This window comes from Athalia rosae, chromosome 2 (genome assembly GCF_917208135.1).
Source record: "Athalia rosae chromosome 2, iyAthRosa1.1, whole genome shotgun sequence".
In the NCBI taxonomy this organism is placed as follows: Eukaryota; Metazoa; Arthropoda; class Insecta; order Hymenoptera; family Athaliidae; genus Athalia; species Athalia rosae.
The window spans coordinates 9,782,556-9,801,226 of record NC_064027.1 but is presented as its reverse complement, the minus strand read 5'-3'; the positions used below and the strand labels follow the sequence as shown (position 1 = coordinate 9,801,226).

The following is an 18,671-nucleotide window of genomic DNA, read 5'->3' as shown; positions in this document are numbered from 1 at the left end:
GTGTACGTCTGGAGGTTCGACGTGTTTTACGCGAGGCGTAATTTGCGTAATGCTTTGTTAGCGCAATCATTCCGGCAAATATCTTCGAGTGATCCGTTTAGAATTCGCGTTAGCCCCTCGGTTCGTTTATTCCCTTTGTTCGTCTTACGTAAAGCGTGATTTTCGACTCCACCTCGTACCCGTTGAGAGCGGTGGCTCACTTCACCCGGGTGTAAAGGAGCGCGTGACCAAATAAAAGAACGGGAGAAAGGCCGCAAGAGAAAAAGAGAAGGGAGGAGGTGCTCGGGCAGCGGCGGACCTTACCATTTTACGTGTGATTAATCTTGCTTCTAATTTAATGAGGTACAAGTTTTTACGCTCCCGTTCCCACCTCCCTCTGCACCCGTGAAACTTTTCGTCGTCGCGATGCCAAACTCTCTACGTCCTCGAAGGGTAATTGAATTTGTTTTCGAATAATGCGAGACCAACTTGTACCGCTAATCTCATTTAAAACCCGAGGAGTCTTCTCACGACGTGTCACTATTATTCGGGAATTGATAGATTGCCTGGGCAGAAATTCTTAGACACGTATGTACACTTTGAAGTATTTCAGCTGACGCGATTGCTGCGGAGGACCGTGTGGCAAAGAAAGAATTAGAGAGAGAGAGAGGATGAGATTTTTAGCCGACACATGCCAGAGGCTATCTCTTCCGGTGTATACCGTGGATGAAAAAACACATTCCGAGAGGGTTCCGAGGCGAGTCTATTTCATTTTTAGTGGCCTGTATTTCTCGCAATTATAGAACACGCACCGCGTTTATACACGGCGCCTGTGCTTGGCATGACGTATCTTTTTCCCTTCGTTTTTTTTTTTCTCCTTTTCGTTTCTTTCCTTTTCTGTTTTTCATTTTCAAATATAACGCTATTTTTTCCTCGCGTGTTTTAAACACCCTACGCCAAGCAGCGGAGCAGCGTAAACGATTTTGTCATAATTACTTCAGCGTGTATTCGCGTGAGCGTAGATTACTATCGTTGTTAATAACGGAAATTTTCGTAGAGTATAATAAAGCTTCTTCGTTATGCGGTGTGGAAAATTTATTCTATCAAGCTCCATCGATTCGGGATTATATTACTTATATTATATTCTAAGACCTGAATAATATTCATGGACGTCGACACGATTTCAATATTGAGAGATCCTTTACCGGAGGTAAATTTAAAAATCACACAACCCCGCGTTCAATGTTGTCTTAAATTTTAAGACCCGTGCCACCGAAATACACACCCTCGATTCTTGCTATCGACTTTCAGCTGTATACCCATTATCACTGCCATTCCAGGATCCGACGCGTTAAAAGGGACTTTTCAAAGCCACGCCTCAGCCACCCAAAGTTAATGAAATCTCTAAAGTGGTGTGCCTAACCACTACACCTGCTTCGGAACGTCTATAGGCTCATTATCCGCACTTTTCAACAACACCCCGAAGTGGTGTGGAAACCTGCAACTAGCACCACTCGATTTATCCGTGAATCTCGCGATAAAAGATACTTCAATCCGGGATATACCTCCGTTTATTTTTCCCCATTTTTCTTTGTAAATTCAATTTTCACCTGGAATCACAAAATCAAAGAGTATCGAGATTTATCAAATTTTCGGAAAATTTGAGCTACGATCGCCCATTCCTATTCAACCTCGACTTACGAATCCCGCGTGTGATTCCTGGATAAGAATAAAGACATCGAGAGGTCGAATTCGTCTTCGTCATACGTCGGTGAAACTCAATGAAGCGTTGGATTCGCCGGTAAAGCCGGTCAAAATTAGCCACCTTATCGGTCACTGGACCATAGATGATGGACGACGATTTTCTCCTCTCCCCATCGTCTGTTCCGTCTCTTTGTCGCGGGCGGAGCTACACCTGAGCTCACTTTTTTCTTCGCTGCTTTCCGCCGAGCGAGTCAAGCTTTCCTGCTTTCTAATGTCTCTTTGAATTCGTGATTTTCATGTTAATTTTCGGTCAATTAATCGTACCGTTGACAATTCTCGGTCGAAATTAGAAGACTCCCGCCATTATTGCTCCGCGATTCTCTCTCTCTCTCTCATCGAACAAAAGATACCCTCATCCGTGGCCAACTTGAAATAAACCCCAAGGGAAATTTTAACCTTCCGGTGCAGATGTTGAGCGTAAAGTTAACTCTATATCCAAACGATATATACCTCACACTTCTCGCTCACCTCGTACTTTCTGAGCTATTTCCAACGAATGATGGAAATGGAAAAGAAAGGAAAGAATAGAACGGGGGAAAAAGATAAATAAAACAAGGGCCGAGGGGACTCGTATCGACGAGGAGTGGGAAAGAATTACAAGTCTACCGTATCGCGTTCGCCTCTCGAATGAATCTCAATTATTTCTCTGCGGAGACTACGTCGGGTTACATACCGCTGCGTCTGATCTACCGCTATAATGCAAGAAGCGAGACACGCTATATAACTGCGTGTTTCGAGCAGTAGGTATGTAAGCGTTTTTTCACACAGGGCGCTCCGAAAAATCCAAATCACGCATCCAAATATCGAGAGAAATCAATCGTTGATTCGTACGAAATTTTTTGGAAAAAGAATACATCCGACGATCACAGCATGAGGCAAGACGGCTGTTCTCGTTTGAGAATATATCTCGCATCCGAACTTTCGATCAATTTTCCATTCCTTTATCCGTGAAATATCCGATTCGAGGCGGATAGGCTCAAAGATTCTCTACGTTCTTATCGGAAGAGGGAAAAGGTAAAAATACAAAAGAAAAAACAATGCGAGACTATACGTAGCTATTCATAGCGGTTCGATACTGTTCTACACTCTTCCGAGACACTGAAAACCCTTCACATAACCCGTATATATAGTTCAATTCCCTGAATAGCGTAGAGTCTAAGTTCTCTTTCCGAGGGTTCCCACTGGACTCCCGTTTTCTCTCCGAGTCTATCTCGCGAAAAAAGATTTCTCTCCTAATAGAAAACCTGCGTAGAGAATACCACGTGGCGCGGTACTTTTTTTCCAAATCTCCGGAAAATAAGAAGACGGACTACCTCTGTCTTATTGAAATACAGTTCCCGTATCGCGCTTGCGATTGCGTCGTTAATAAGAAACGTATCTCGTTACATGAGTCTTGAGTAATTTTTTCCCGAACCGCCATCGATACGAGGTATTCGTCGCGAAGGGAAATAAAAACTGAAAATCATATCGCGGCCTCAAAGATTCCGCCCCGGTTATTTGCATAGAATAGTACCATGAAATCATGACACAAGTAAATTTTCGAGCACCTTATATACGGTATGAAGCGGTAATGCCTCAAGGCGTCGAGTGAAATTTAAATGAAAATTATTCAAAGACAGGCGGGGGGGGGGGGGGATGATACCCGTGAAAGTAGCCTCGGCGATGGCGAGGTAATGCTGGAAATAAACTTGGTAATTTTCGCGTGGAGTCCTTATGCGCACGTTCGTTCGCGCGCAAACGTATCATTGCGGAAAAGAGCCCACGATGCGAATTTAATTTTACTCAGTGCAGCTGCATCCGAAGAGTCCGATGAGTGCATAGAGAGAAGTCGAGTCGACGAGGAAGCGAGTCACTCCTTCGTGCTTCGGAGGTAAACACCAAACGTGTAATTCGCGGCTACGAAGAGCAGGAACGGCGATGGTCATTGGCCTAGACGGATTACCGGGCATCGTGCGAATAAATCTTTGCCACGTGATTCTCGTTCTGCTCTCGGTTACATTGAATTTGTTAAACACGGTTCTTACGGTCCCACGCGTTTCCAATCATTTTTTCCCCCCCCGTTCTTTTTTTTTTTTTTCTATTTTTCCCAACGAATTTTAATCCTTTCCCCGTTCTCCCGCAGGTCGTATCGTTCCGATGATTGGGGTTTCGACGTTCGAGTAATCTGAATAATGGAAAAAAAAAAAAAAAGAGAGAAATAAAAAATACCTCGCGGTATTCCGAGTTATTTTTTTCCACGAACTTGTCCAACGTAGGGTCTACAGAAAGGAATAATACTCGAGGAAATCGTACTCTTTTGAACTCCTCCTCCGTTTAGAATTCTCTGTTAGCCTCTTGGGCTATGCGAAGTACTCGGTAAAACATGTTTGCAGTATGAGATAAAATAAGAAAGGTAGCGTACATTATGGAACCTGTTATAGACCTGGATAATGAGCCTCAATTAGCGGCCCCTAACAGCGTGCCATTATAGTAAATATCACGTCGGGAAAAAACTTTGATAGAATAAATATATATCCGCCGCAGAAATCGGTGCGTTCGAAAATAAAGTATAAAAAAAAAAACGGTAAATAAGTAAATAAATATATATAGCTGATTAGCAACGAGGTGCAAATACTCGGCAGACCGACCACCTTAATTAACTATTAACCCGTACACCAAAAACTATGAAAGTTTCAAAGAAAAGCTGTTATCCCGAGTTAAAAAGTCAATTAAAGTTTTAAATTAATATTTCCTCAGCTTATTCGGCGCTGATTAAAACAACTCCGACCTATAATATAACCGTAGAGTCAAACGTGCCTCAAATCTCTCCGCGTCTTTAATCTTATTCGGCGCAGCCTAACCCTGTCCGACCTGATTTAAACGGTTCGTTGTAGGGTGATGTAAATTGTGAAATCAACGTGTAATTCGGGTACCTGACCAAAAATAAATTCAATTATCGATCGTCGCGGAAATTATTCATTCGCTTTATTCTCTTCGGTTGTTGAGGAAATAATAAAAAGAAAATAATAATAAAAAAAAAAAAAGAGAGAGAGAGGATGACGAATTCCCAATTTAAGGAACGTGGTTTGTAATCACGGATGAACTCATTTCTGCCCCCAGGGGGCCGGACTCGTCCCATAGTCGTTGTAGTTTAGTTTCGGCAAAATCGTAATCCCCGGGTTGATAAGGAACGCGGTAGTCCCTGCCTCTCTATCGATCTCAAAGTCAACATCGAACTAAAACCTGAAGCCCAATTAACGGTAGACGAGCAGGCTCGAACAATTTGGCGGATATGGGGGTGCGAGATTGAATTATACGAAACTGGCAGTAAAGAAGAATGAGCCGACGATCGATGGTATTACACGATATTTCGCTCTTGCAATCTCCGACGAATGTCTCCGCGAATAATGGTCACAGGATTCCGCTAATCACCCAAGATTTATGCACGATCCATCTCGCGCGTACCTTCATATTTCCAACCGAAATTGGGCTGTTGGTTCACCAATTTCATTTTTCCGCCCTTGTTTCAAGCACATCAACGTCCAGGAGTTCGCCACTAATTTTCGCAAAATCTGGTCAAGTGTCTAGTTTTCGTACGTTTACATTACATACATCTCGTTTCATCCGTTTTTCAACTATTTTTCCCCGTTAAAGCGGATGGTTCCATTCGTACGTGGACCGGGAATGAATTTTACAGCACAACGCTGCGCTAGATTACCAGAAAAAAAATAGCAATGATGTCATTTCGACATGCGATTTATTAATTTTTTTTTTTCTGCTTTTTTTCTGTTTCCATACCGTGCATATTGCGTAAAATGTGATCAAACTCATCTATCAATGCGACACGCCAGCGCGCATAATCTTGGCGAAAATCTTTTCCATGTAGACGTCGCTTCGTTATTATTATCGTTGCTACTATTATTGTTATCCATTTTTGTATCATTCTTTCTCCATTCGATTCAATACTCCCTTTTAGTTTATACCGCGACTCGTGTATCACGCGATATACATAGTTTGACCTTTTCGTTGTCGTTCTTTTCTATCTAACCCCAGGATTCGATATTTTATGGGTATATATCGTATGTATGTACATGTGGAGTTTAAAGTACATAGGTAGAGCAGCTACTCGCATTACAGAGCGTAAAATATCATACTTTTACCGGTAGTTTTCATAGTTTCGGGAGTGCCCCTTTCCTATGGGATCATTATTTATAAATATATATAGCCGTGTGTGTATTACGAATACCTATTTCGGCTCATACCCTTGCGTATCCCATGTACGTACGTACGTACGTACACGTAACACACACATGGACCGTACGCAATTCCGTGATGCATTGCGCGCTCAGCCGCAGCCGCGAACTGGGCTAGACGCCCACAGAGTTCAAGTCTACGGTATACATTTTCTGGTCGTCCCGTAACATCGGTAGGCACCCGGACTCGTAGGAGCCAGCCGACAGCCGCCAGAACCAGAAACCACCCTCGCTTTATCCCTCAATAAATGGCTACAATTACGGGCATGTGACGATACATGACCCCGCAGAGCGCTGCGACGCAGGGACCCCTATTGTACATCACAGATAAACGCGAGGAGAAAATTTTCCAGCTTATAATTTCAGGCGCTGATGATCCGATGGTCGAAGATCGATATGATTGTTAATATTTTCGTCGGAGAGTTCTGCTCGAGACCAGATTTTGGAATGACGTACGGGAGGGTCTATTTATCGAGATACACGGGTCTAATTCGGGTTCTAGAAAAGGATGCGAGGTGAATTACGTACGGGAGATTTTGTTTCGGGACAGCGAAATTTACGATCCATACAAAATTCCATTTTTACCTGAGATTATAATCGGCGAAATTATATTCGTAAATGGATTTATGGAATCTCCCGCGTTTGCGAGACGCGCACCGTGAAGATTGTAAATTGAAGATTACGTAACTGTTCTGGTGTTGCGAAAAAAAAAAAGAAAAAAGATAAGGAATTAGATAATTATGTACACGTATGTGGTTCGTGAGGTGGAGCATAAAATTGATGAGCCACAGCCGTTAATAACAGCCATGTGATTTCGATGGTTCGAAAATTATTGAAATTAATGGTAATATTAAAAGTCGATAATAATTTTAGGATACATCGTGAAAGGATATTCATTGAATACGTGTGCGAAATTCTCATTGAAGAGATGTAGGGAGAAACCCCGAGGCTACCGCTATAAAAAGTAAAACGGTGGGTTCGTCAGCTCGAAGACCAAATGTAATCTTTAATGACCAGGATTTGGACGTCCCGTCTATTTGCGAAACTTTGACTTTCAATATGATCGAGAGTTCTCCTTATCTTAGTACGAACACCCCGCAGACGAGAGGACCACCTCGTTTCCGATCACACGATTTTCTCGTTGTTATTACATTCCATCTTCTCTCGTTCTTGTTGTTTCGCGGTTTCGGATCTTTCGGCACTGGTACGCTGGTCAGTCGATAGAGCGATGACAAAAAGGGCGGAATTAATAGCCGTCGGATGTTTTTGCTTGGACGTACGACCAAGTCCAGCAAGCAAGGTAACGACCCGCGCACTTAGCGTTCGATAACTGTCTGAAACCGGACCATGTGGGTGGCTGGAACGGGAAGATCAAGACCGGCCGTCGGAGTTTTGATCGCGAGATTAATTTTTGAACGAATCAAAGTGGAAACATTAGGGGATGGGGTAATGGTCGCGGGGGTCGTCACTCCTTCGGCGTTGCGATCAATTACTTACGGCATACTCGACGATAACTATACGGCGGTCATTTAATCTCACTCGTCCGCTAATTTAATTAGCAGGTATCGGACTAATTAATTGTATCTGTCGCGAATAGCCGGTCGATACGGTTGGTGATTGTGAATTAATTGACTATATCGGTCTATTTGCATATATGCAAAGCGCGAAGAACCCCGTAGGAAACGAGACGGAGCTAAAGGACCCGAGGAGACAGGGGGGGGAAAGAAAAAACGGAAAACAGCCGCGTACAGAATGAAAACACTTTTCTCTTCTCGCTTATCTTAAAGGACACTCATTGCAATTACGACTCGTTCGAATTGCCGATAGTTACGTGGCGAGCACGTGCACCGTCGTCATTAGTCGACGCGCACCGGGGCTGCTGCCGGTTGCCAGATTTGAATTTTAACAAGGTCCGCGCGAATTTTCCGCGGTCATACGATATCGCCCAGTCCTGACGGCGAACAGAAGAGATCGGATTTTGACCGGGGAAAATTGATATCGCGATATCGACGGTTATCATCGGAACCGATATCGCAGCGGAGCACCACTCCCTCGCTCGATATACTTAACGATTTTGTTTCGCGTTCAGCGACTTTTCTACATCATCGCATCCATTGTGTCGAACAATAGTCGATTGATTATTCAGAAACTAAAGGCTACGTACGTTTACTTCACACTCCGAGCACCTGATCTCGCGCGCACATGCGCTCGTACTTCGCGCCCCGGCGGTGCAAACCTACGAGTCGCGGTTACTCGATGCGAAATTTCCTCAGCCCCGCAACGCGTTTCGAAAAAGCGAATGCGGTCTTAACGTTGTCCGTCCGCGTTACGCCGGCGTCACGTCTTCGCTGCGATGGAAAGTAAAGCAGATCCGAAACCGCCTCATCGCCGAAGCGGTCGGTCTCACATCCGCAGGAACTGCTACACATAGCCCATAATAAGCCACAAATGTAACCCTGAATAACCAACAACAATATAAGCCGAGAGTCAACCGGTGGCGGTATACGGGCGGCATTAATACGCAGCCTTCCACTCCGCGTTGCCGTAATACGGTGGTATCTATATCCGGTTGCGTGGGTGTTTATACGACAGACAGACGTACGCCCCGCGTATGGAAAGAGGGAAATCCTTAAGAGAACCGACTCCGGAACGGGGTATAGGGTGGGCACATTATACCCGTGGTACAAAGTGAAGAGTGTGCGGGAATACGCGGTAACGACGTGGTTCGTCGTACTCCGATAGATACGAGAAGCAAATCAATGTGTCCCTACGCCAAGGTTCAGGTATGCGGTGCGTCTGCTTCCAACGAGTAACCGAGACTCCTTTCGAGTCCCATCCAGGTCCTGGCCAGCGAATTATGTAAATCGAATCGGAGAAAACGGTGGTGGTGCTGCTATCACGCACGGCGGTACGCCTACCCACCCATCCGATGATAGGAAAGGTGCACGCGTGGCAGGCGCGCCTATGCGACTGCCTCCGCTATGTGGCATCGGGGAACGTGTACGTAGACCAGATACCGACGTACGTACATAAACAGAGAGACGCACCGCGCAAGGTAAATAAGCAAAGTGGGCAAAACGACCGAGCTTATCCGAAGTCTCATCCCTTTACCTACGATTCGCTTCGAAGGATTTACACAGAGATATCTCTCGGTTGCCTACGTTCCTACTATCCCCTTCGAATAAAGAATATCTCCGAGGCGCAATTCTAAACCGTAGAAAGACGATCCCAATAAATCCATCATCGTAACTATACCGGAATTGACTGCGAGCATATCATTATACAGTTGTTCCCATAACTTCCTGCATCTCGGAGTTCATGAATATCGCTCTCAATGTATCCGTAGGACAGAGGAATCGTATAACCGCAGAGAACAAGTTCACCTCATGTACCTCAGGTCCCTAATAACGGGTGACATGTGGTGCCGTTTGACGTCGCGTTCCGACCGGGATTCGAAAAATTTCGAGTCGCCTGAACGCCCGATTCCGGTGTCGAGTTTTACGATAACTCGTAAACCGAGATTCCGACGTACGGAGGTATCCGCACGTAACGCCGGTGGAGGTGGAGGTGATTCGCTCGTCCGAGCGACTGTAACCGACGACGGTGGCGAAGAGCGAGTTCGCGAGATGAGTCCTACCGATTACCGAGGAGTCATCCGTCGTCGTAAGGACGAACGGGAGACACTCGCCGCTCGACGTCGCCTACCACCCTCCGTAGAACACTGCTACTCGTGCCTTCCGCGTCAACGACTCTCCCAACGAAGTTTGCGGGAAAGTATGGCAAAGCAAAGGTAGGCAGAGGTGTACAGCTGCGCCACGGTACGACGACGAGGAGGTACGCGGATCGGTACGCGGTGGCAACCCGTTCGGAGTTAACCCGCCCGTTGGTGCACGCCGACTAATGCTCGTTATCTGGACGTGCCGGCTATCTAATGGTCCTCGGTAATGGCTAACCAACGATATATTGTCCGTCCTCGCAAAGCGCTAACTTGGTCCCCAATCTCCGCATTATTCCAAAGTTATTTGAGCCGGAGATCCACGCTCGCCGTCGGGCTCTCCCTCTTCGCGTACCCGCTGCGCCCGACTCTCGACCGTCCGCTCTCCTCCTTTTTCCCTCGCCCCGCACCGTTGCTACCGCGTGTACGTACCTCGGTTCTTTGACGGCGTCGCGGCGCGGAAACGCCGCAAACACAATACCTGGATATAAACATGCGGTAGCGAGGATCTGACGTCCTGCGGGAGGAGGACCTGTCGCGCGCTCCCTAAGCACACACGGTGGGTGATCCTCCTCGCTGCTGCCGCCGCCGCCGCCGCCGCCGCTGCTTCTGCGTCTACTTCCAGTTCTGTTTACCGTGCCCGCGGTTGGTGACATTCCGTGTGTTACGCAATGCCACGCACATCCGTTATCGCGGCGAAGGACGCGCGCTCGTAACTCACTCTATCGTCTTGTGAAGTTTTCCTGCCGCCGTTAGTGGTGAGATTCCCTATTATAATAGGAGCGAATTTATCACCCTCTCCCTTACCCCATCGGAAGCGCTAGCTACCGTACGTGTACGTATTCGGTTACATACCTTCCTACCCCCCCCCCCGAGTTATATCTATAATCGGAACAATACCTACCTGCCTACCTACCTACCTACCTAGCTACCTGACGATCTGGATACTCTCCAGTTGTCGTATCGTTATACCATTGTAGCCAATGTTACAACAAAGTTATCCGTACGACTCTCGACTATTTCCCATTATCCCCAATCCCTCAAGAATCGAGTTGCGTGCGGTAGTTCGAACGCTCGTTGGAAGAAGTTCTTTAACGATGTTTCTTTGTCGCGCGCGCTGCAATTCTACAGGTACAATACCGATGGATGTGCGGAAATTGATTCGGGAACGTGTGAATACGACAAAGTGTCGGATCGATCGTCTGTTTCAATCCACAACCTAATTGTACCGTCCCATTCAGAGATTTCAAAGGAGGAATGAGAAATTTCAACCCCTTGCAAAAAATCTACGTTTAGCACATCGTTCCGAATATCATCCCGTTCCGATGTGACCTCCTTTCGTCATCGTAGTTTTTGGATGAAGAATGGAAGAGAAAAAGAGGATGAAAAGTGAGCGTTTGCTCTTGATTTTCGTTGTCGAACACGCGCTGTACGGATCTCGCTCTCGTGGAAGTAATCTTTCGATTATCGGTCTGAAATATTTATTTTCTCATATATATATATTACATACATATGGGTATATTTTTTTTGTTCATAATTCTTTCCTCTCTCCATATATCGACGGCGCTCGGCGGCTGCCGCAGCATCTGTCGATTCGAGTGGCGAGCAGGTAAAGTGCGGTACAATTGAAAACCGATAGGCCGTTTAATTCAGCGAGGAGCGAGTTATAAAGGTTGGCGAAGCTAACGCCCCGGAGGCTATCGAGTGAAACCGATCTTTGAAATGGAAAGGGAGAGAACCCCGGCGCGAGACAAAAGATTCGCCATAGTCTCGCAAATAAAATACCATACAAAGACCTATCAATTACTTGTTTAAAATGCTAAGTAATTTAGCCGATGCACAGGGGCCTGCCCCGAGCAGTCGATATATAAAGATAATAACTAATAATTGGATACGTCAAGGTATTGTGTCGTATATTACTGTAGCTGATGCAGCTGACATCTCTCTCGTTTCGCATACTGGATGCGAACGAGAAACAAACAGGCCAAGACCAGGCCCGACGCGCCTAGTCATACAGCAGGTAGACAGAATGCCGTGAGAGTTGAAAAGAGTAAGGGAATGTAATTACACCGCTATGCCACGCTATCCCATTGCATACCGTCCCGCTTCCATATATATATACATACATATATACACGCTCTCTATATCACGATTGACAGCAAAATACAACGCATCAAACATCGCACGTCTAAAATTAACGCTGCTTAGAGATTACTCCGTAACTAATCACTAAACGGGCTACACATATATATACATATATATATCATTGCCTCCTAGGGATATTATTACACGGGGTATATTTATAACGAATATATAATAACCGACTCTCTCGCCAATTTCACGTCTCGCCAAAATTTATCGGTACATCCATGGACACGGGTGCACGTGTACCACACGTGTAACTACACATTATACCCCGTTCTCGCGTGGAAGGTCCTCGTAGGAGAATCGGAGAGTCGGAGTGAGAACAATTTCGGCCCTCCAAATAACGTCGGACCGTCCTTCTCTACTTTTGGTCTGGGTATAACCGAGCAGCCTTTTTTTTCGCCAAAAACTCGTCGTTGTTGGAAACTAACAATTTCGACGATTCGTTGGCAAATACGGATGATTTTCCGGAACAACATTAGCCAGCCGTAGCGAAATTATACCTGTATATTCTCAGATGTATTATAGAGCGTAGGTGAAGGAGGTGAGCGCACCCCTCCAGCTCTCCGACGCGAGCTGGTTGATGAAATTCTCAGAGGTATCGGGTTTCGGGGAACAACCGCACCGGAGAAGAATTCGAAACGGCATAGCGTAGGGCGCGGGGCTATCGGAACATCCCCTAGCGAGTTCGCGTCGGTGCCGCCGCCGACCGCCGTTAATGCAACCTTTTTACAAGGGATGAAAAATTCAAACAGCGTTAGCCGCGGTTCGTTGTATCCGTACAAGTGCGCTACCCTGTTACATACCTCTACGGATACGACGTAAAGCTCCGGGGGAGAAAATATGATGAAACTCCCACCGCTTGCCGTAACCGCCTAATACGTTAATTCATTACAGCGTAACGAGCTCTATTGAATTTCGGCATACCGCGGAAGCAAGGAGCGGCTGAAATCGCGTAACGCCACCGTTTGTACGCGTAACGACCGAAAGGAAAATCCGTTGAAATATGAAACAAAGTGCATTCAATTGCGGCAGAGGATCCGAGTTTATGAATACATCCGACTTCTGCGTACCGAGCTAAATAGTGCTTTTGACTTTCGAACAGTTGAACCAAAAATTCCTGCAGAGATATGTGTAACGCGAGTTTCGCACCGCAAAGTTGTGGATTCCGGTTGCGCGACCATCGACGTAAAGCTGTCGTTGAACCCGAGTCAAATTCACGGCGGAGGTCCCCTCCGATAAAACGTGGTCGAAGTTCGAGAAATTTTCTCGGGTTTCTTTTCTATTACGGAGGGATTTATCAAAGCGTTCGCGAGACGTAACGTGATCGTAGAAAAATTGAAGAAAATTTGGAAAATGATCACATCTGAGTGCGTATCGCCGCCCACGCGATCGCGGACGTCGCCGATTCAAAGACTCGGCGAGACGATGTCGAGCAAAAAAAATTCTACTACGGTCGATCCATTAGCGCAAATAACAATCTATAGGCCATGGGTACCATAGCTTTCCTTCTACATGAAAGCTTGTTCTATACCCCGTAACAGAAAATGTGCAGGCGGCGGACCGTGATATCTCTTCGAAAAAAGATGGAAAAAATGAAAATAAAATCCTCGCCCTCGCACAGACTCTCTATAGACGGACGCTATCCCCGTAATAGCTATGATCATTAGGTACTCACTTTTATTCGTATAGCGGTCACTTACATGACTAAGAAGGGATCGTATAATCCTGTACGTAGGTTCGCAGTGCGTGAAGAGTCGTTTAGCGGTCGAAACAGAAACGAGAAATAAGAATACAATGGAGAGAAATATCGTAGTTCGGTGAAGGGGGAGGAGGCGGAGGGTGTGTGTCGAACGTGCACATATAAGACGCGTTCCTCGTATCTGCACAACGGGGGAAATTTGTTTGCTTTATCGATCAGAGTAAAATTAGCCCGGGGGCCTTAACCGTAACACACGACGAGGCAGGCACGGGTCGTGTCGCCCCAGGTGTTTCCATTTTCTAGCGGGTATAACGAGCACTCAAGTGGCGAGGTGTCGGGAATTAATATCGTCGGGTGCGACGTCACCGGCGTCGTCGATACGGATACGCGGTCGCCTTTCCCTCATTTCCACCCTTTGCACCCCGACACCCTACGTAATTTTTTATACCCTCCATGCCCGCGACACCCCGGGCATCGCGGGCACAAGTACCCTGTTGCTGCAGAGTCGTACCCCCGAACCACGGTTTTTCGGATTTTCTGAGTCAAGGGATGCGGAAAATGTTCAACTTCCGATGCCATTCCCCCCGATTCTTTTCGGGTCGGACTTTGGCGACGGAGGCGAGCGTATAACCCACCGATGTAGTGGAAAACAGTTTGTCAACTCGTTTCGAGTTTCGCTCAGGGTTGTGTATAACCCCGGCGAGCGGGTTCAGCGGTAGGTTGCGCAGTTGGAAGTTGGGTACGGTGGCGATGCCGGAGGTTTGTGCCGCGCCACGACGTGGCTACCGACACCGCGGAAACGCGCAACTCTCCTTTACCCCGACAAAACCGCAGTTGTTTTTGCACTTTTACATCAAACGAAGATCGCCTCGCCTCGCCTCGCCTCGCGGTCCCCTTCCCTCCTCTTCTCTTCTTTTGCCACGCCGTGCTTCGCTTTGCCTTGACTCGCTCCGCCTCGCCTCGCCTCGCTTCCTCTCCTCTGTACTCTTTGCCGTAGAACGTTGTGCCTTGCGGAGATCCCAGAAGACCGGAGGAGCGTCGAACCCGGCAGTGTACGTGCATCGCGCGCGGCATTCGCCGGATTGTTACACACCCCAGCGACGACGTACTACTCGAATCCGCCAGCGTTTCCTTCTCGCTACTTTCTACCGCCGCCGCCGCCGCCGCCGCCGCTCTTTCCACGGCTATAGATTGTACCTTGTGTAGCGACGCGTACACCTGAACCTGTAGCCCTTACTCAGACATCGTACGAACATTGCTAAAATACACGTGTATTTTTATTCCTCTTTCTACTCGAATAGAGAAGTTGGGGCGCAGCGTCCGTAAGTCACTGCTACGTGATTGCTTCGGCGGGCTTTGTGCTTCGATATCAAAGATAATATTAATATCCGCGTCACCTCCTCCGCATCCCGTAAGAGACCAACAATAACTAAGGGGCGAATTCATTTAATATAGTAGGAACGATTCGCGGATGACTGCGGACATTCCCTAGCAAACAATGGTTATTTTTTCAACTCTAGGAAACAGTGCGAGTCGAAAATCGAACGTCTGAATTTGATCCTCCTCGGTCGTTACGATCGGCATCGACGTTTGATCGGAGATGTGCGGGGGGTTCGTCAATTACCAAAATTGTCGAAGTTCGAATGGCGAAATTTCAGCGGCAAATGGAATCCGCGGAGCATCCGTCTTGCAGTTTAAGTTTCCGCAAGATCGCTATCGCTTTCCCTCAACGCCGATGCAGCGTCCCTCTCAGCGATGCTCCTTCTCGGCACGAACTGAGAAAGCAGCTCGTGCCACGGAGTAAATTACTGGAACTACTCAATGCCGAACGGTACCGCGGCATGTTTTTGCTCCTTTGATTGATAATGATCGGCGCTACTTTCGGGGAGCTTTTCTCCTAATTCGCCCGGTAACTTCCATGATTCAAGGAAATGACGTCGATCAAACTGTGCCAGGATTATTGGACTCGGGGGTCTGCAATCTATCCGAAGATCTATCCCCGATACGTACCCGCAGATGCCCAACGAAATCGCAAGAAGCGACCTCCCTCCGTTCGTTCGTCCGTCCGTCCATCTGTTCGCCCGTCCATCCGCCTGTGGCTACTTTATTAGGCATGCATCTGGTGCACACGGATATGGTATATATATATATATAAGAGCAAGATGGCGCGAGGGGTTGGGATGCCGCGCGAGGATCGGATCGTGATCCGTTCGGCATTATCGACAGTAGAGCGCCAGTGGCGAAGGAGAGCGACCCCGATTGCATCTCGTTGGTGATAAATCGGTTTGATCGGCCGATGCCTGTCTCTATACTCCTCGCTTCAAGCCCCTTGCTCTCTTTTTGCTTCCCTCCCACCTTTTATACCTCTTTGTCTTTCGCTGCCACTTTCTTGCTCCTCGCCTCGCTGTATGTATTCCCTCTTTACCGGTGTCACGTACGTCCACCCTCCCGCACGGTTCGTTACAAATTTCGTTTGCTGGCGTTCTAGACTGTCGTACTCCGAAATTGATCGCTGCAGGCCGGGGCAACGGCAACGCCTTCGACGAAAGTGAATATTTATGTTTCGCCGGTTAAGAGTTTCGCTTCCTCTTAGGGTTCGGGAATTATTTTGGCAAGATCCGAGTGATCGCCGACCATTGACATTGATCCCACGCTACCGCTTTTCACGTCAAAGGGGTAAAAAAGTAAAAGAGTAAAAAAAAAGAAATCGTTATCCTTCGAAATTCCAATCGACGGGAATTTTATATGAATCGTAAAAAGTCTACGGACGCTCACGTCTTCGATCTCCAAGGTATATGTATACGTTTCTTTACAATAATATCCCTTCGCCGGCACTTCGAGGTTGAGTGATTTCCAATCAACTGAAGAGAAACCTCAGACAATTCGAGGAATGTTTTCGTACGAGCTAACGAAGTGTTCCACTATCAAGGTATATAATTCCATTGATGGGCTCCCGGCTATCGCGATACACCACGGAGAGAAGGAGGGAGCGAGAGAAAGACAAAAAAATAAGTGAATATCTTCGATCGCAACGTAGGCCGTGTACATTACCGTTGATTCTTCGCGATGCGAGTCGATGCCACGAAGATTATCGACCAAGTTAGAAGACGGGTCGCAAAGTCAACGTATACCCGAAGCCCGACGATACAACGGTGCATAAGTTATTGCCGAGGATTAAACAACTCCCCGGGTGATTGATTACTTTGTGCTTGGCGGCGCTAAAACCTTTTCGCGGCGAGCCGCCCACGCGAACACCCTATCCATTCTGCGAGCCACCCCTTCCGTCCTCCCGTTTCATCCCCCTCCTCTTCCCCCGCCTTTTCCCATTTGCCCCACCTATTAACCCCTCCTCTGCTGCGGGCAACTTTCGACCGCGAAAGCGCGTTCCTGCAGCTATTCCCCTCCCCCCGCGCCCCCGGCCGTGCATGCTGCTATACGTTCACCTGAGTCTCTCCGTACACCCCCGTACGGTGTACCGGTATCCGAACGCTTAATGAACCAGCGATTCGGAAGAATAGGATGAACGGAGAGTAGCCACCGCGGGACGAAAGGGGGGGGGGGGGGGCGAGGGGGATGAATCCGCATCCTTGATGTTACAGTTCCCGACGTGCTGATCTCTTCTCTTCCGCGGAGGTAACTGGAAATCGCCCGCAGGCTCCCTCCGAGGGATAGTTAGTACAGTCGACCGTTCGGTCCGATATTCAGAAGCTCGATTTCGCTCGGTTTGAAACGACATTCAGCGCGGAAGCTTTATCCGCGATTCAGCTCGCAACCCAATTTAGCGGATAAATATGCCCACCCGGAGGTGGTATAACCATGTATTCTGACCCGATATGAATTACTCCGCTTAAAAAGTTTCCAACGAAATTGCTAAAACAAGTATATATACAAGCCGCGCTTGCAAAGCCTCGCTAGTTGAGCGTAAAATATTATTTCTTCGCGCCTCAAAACTTGGAGTGAACGCGTACAGGTACGCGAGCTTTTCGCCTAGGGGCAAAAGCTGATGCTTTCGATTTGTTAAGCGTTTTTAAGGAAAAAATAAATAAATGAATAAAAAAGGGGAAAAAAGTTCAAGAGGAGCGTCTCGGGTTGCAGATTTATCAACGGTGAGGGAAGAGGCGGTGGTGGTCCTATTTTTTCATTCGCCTCGAGAAAAAACTGCGTTCAACTTTACCGAATAGGCTTCCAGACTTTCCACTTGCACCGTAGCCGAAGGTCGCGAACTTCTTTGAAAATTTTAATTAGTCGTCCTCTTTTTTCCTTCCATCATATCTCGAGTATAATACGCGGAACCTTTGACCGCGACTTTTAATGAGCGTATATATTTCCCCCTAATTATTGCATCGGTAGTTACGGTACGATCGGACGATCGTAATCGCTAATTTCTCAACATAGTTATTGAAAAGGAAACGTAAAATCTGGTACTCCGCGCCATTATATGGTAATCGGTTAATTTCTGCGAATCGAGTTCATATCTGACGAGTAGACTCCAGTAGAGGTACCGAGAGATACGCGACTACTCCGTAATTACGAATTAGTAAGAAATTAGCGGGGTAATCGTCCTTTGCAAATTAGAATGTGACCTTCTGCACGCCTCGCGATCGCGCACGCACGACGTAGTCTACCATATGTACTCACACACATATACATATATTCATAGGTGGAATATGTACGTACACATTGCGAATGTAGATCGGCAATCAGCGTTCGCTCGGGTAGAAAGAGAAAAAGATCCTCCGGTGGTTTTAGCTCGCGTGACATTCACTCAGAAAATTTTCACCACGGCGCCGCGCTCTTATCCGCGGCACGCGGTCTATACCCTCGCCAGAGAACACCGCCATTACCTCGGGCGGACGTCTCGTACTTGTATCCCATCCGGGAGTCGGGCTTCCTACGCCCCAGAGATACAGGTATACGTATCGCGTTGGGCGAAGCTTCGCGGTTTTTGCCTGTCACGTGTAGTATAGTTACACACGCGCGCGCGCGCACACACACTCGTACCTCTCACCCGTATCCACCGCCCGTACCCGTCGCCGAAGGTAGGAAGATCGGCGCGGCAATTGGTGTAGGTGTGGTACGTATCGACTCGGCGTTGTGTGATATCGTGTAAGTAAGACCCGCGTGTCGTACACAT

The 18,671-nt window shown here is 47.3% G+C and overlaps 2 protein-coding genes across 4 annotated transcripts in view; one reads left to right on the top strand and one right to left on the bottom strand.

Annotated features, from left to right (window-relative positions):
• Positions 1 to 18,671, top strand: part of LOC105684569 (autophagy-related protein 16-1) — a 234,768-nt gene that overhangs the window by 124,523 nt on the left and 91,574 nt on the right. The window lies entirely within an intron of this gene.
• Positions 1 to 18,671, bottom strand: part of LOC105693965 — a 90,281-nt gene that overhangs the window by 7,968 nt on the left and 63,642 nt on the right. The window lies entirely within an intron of this gene.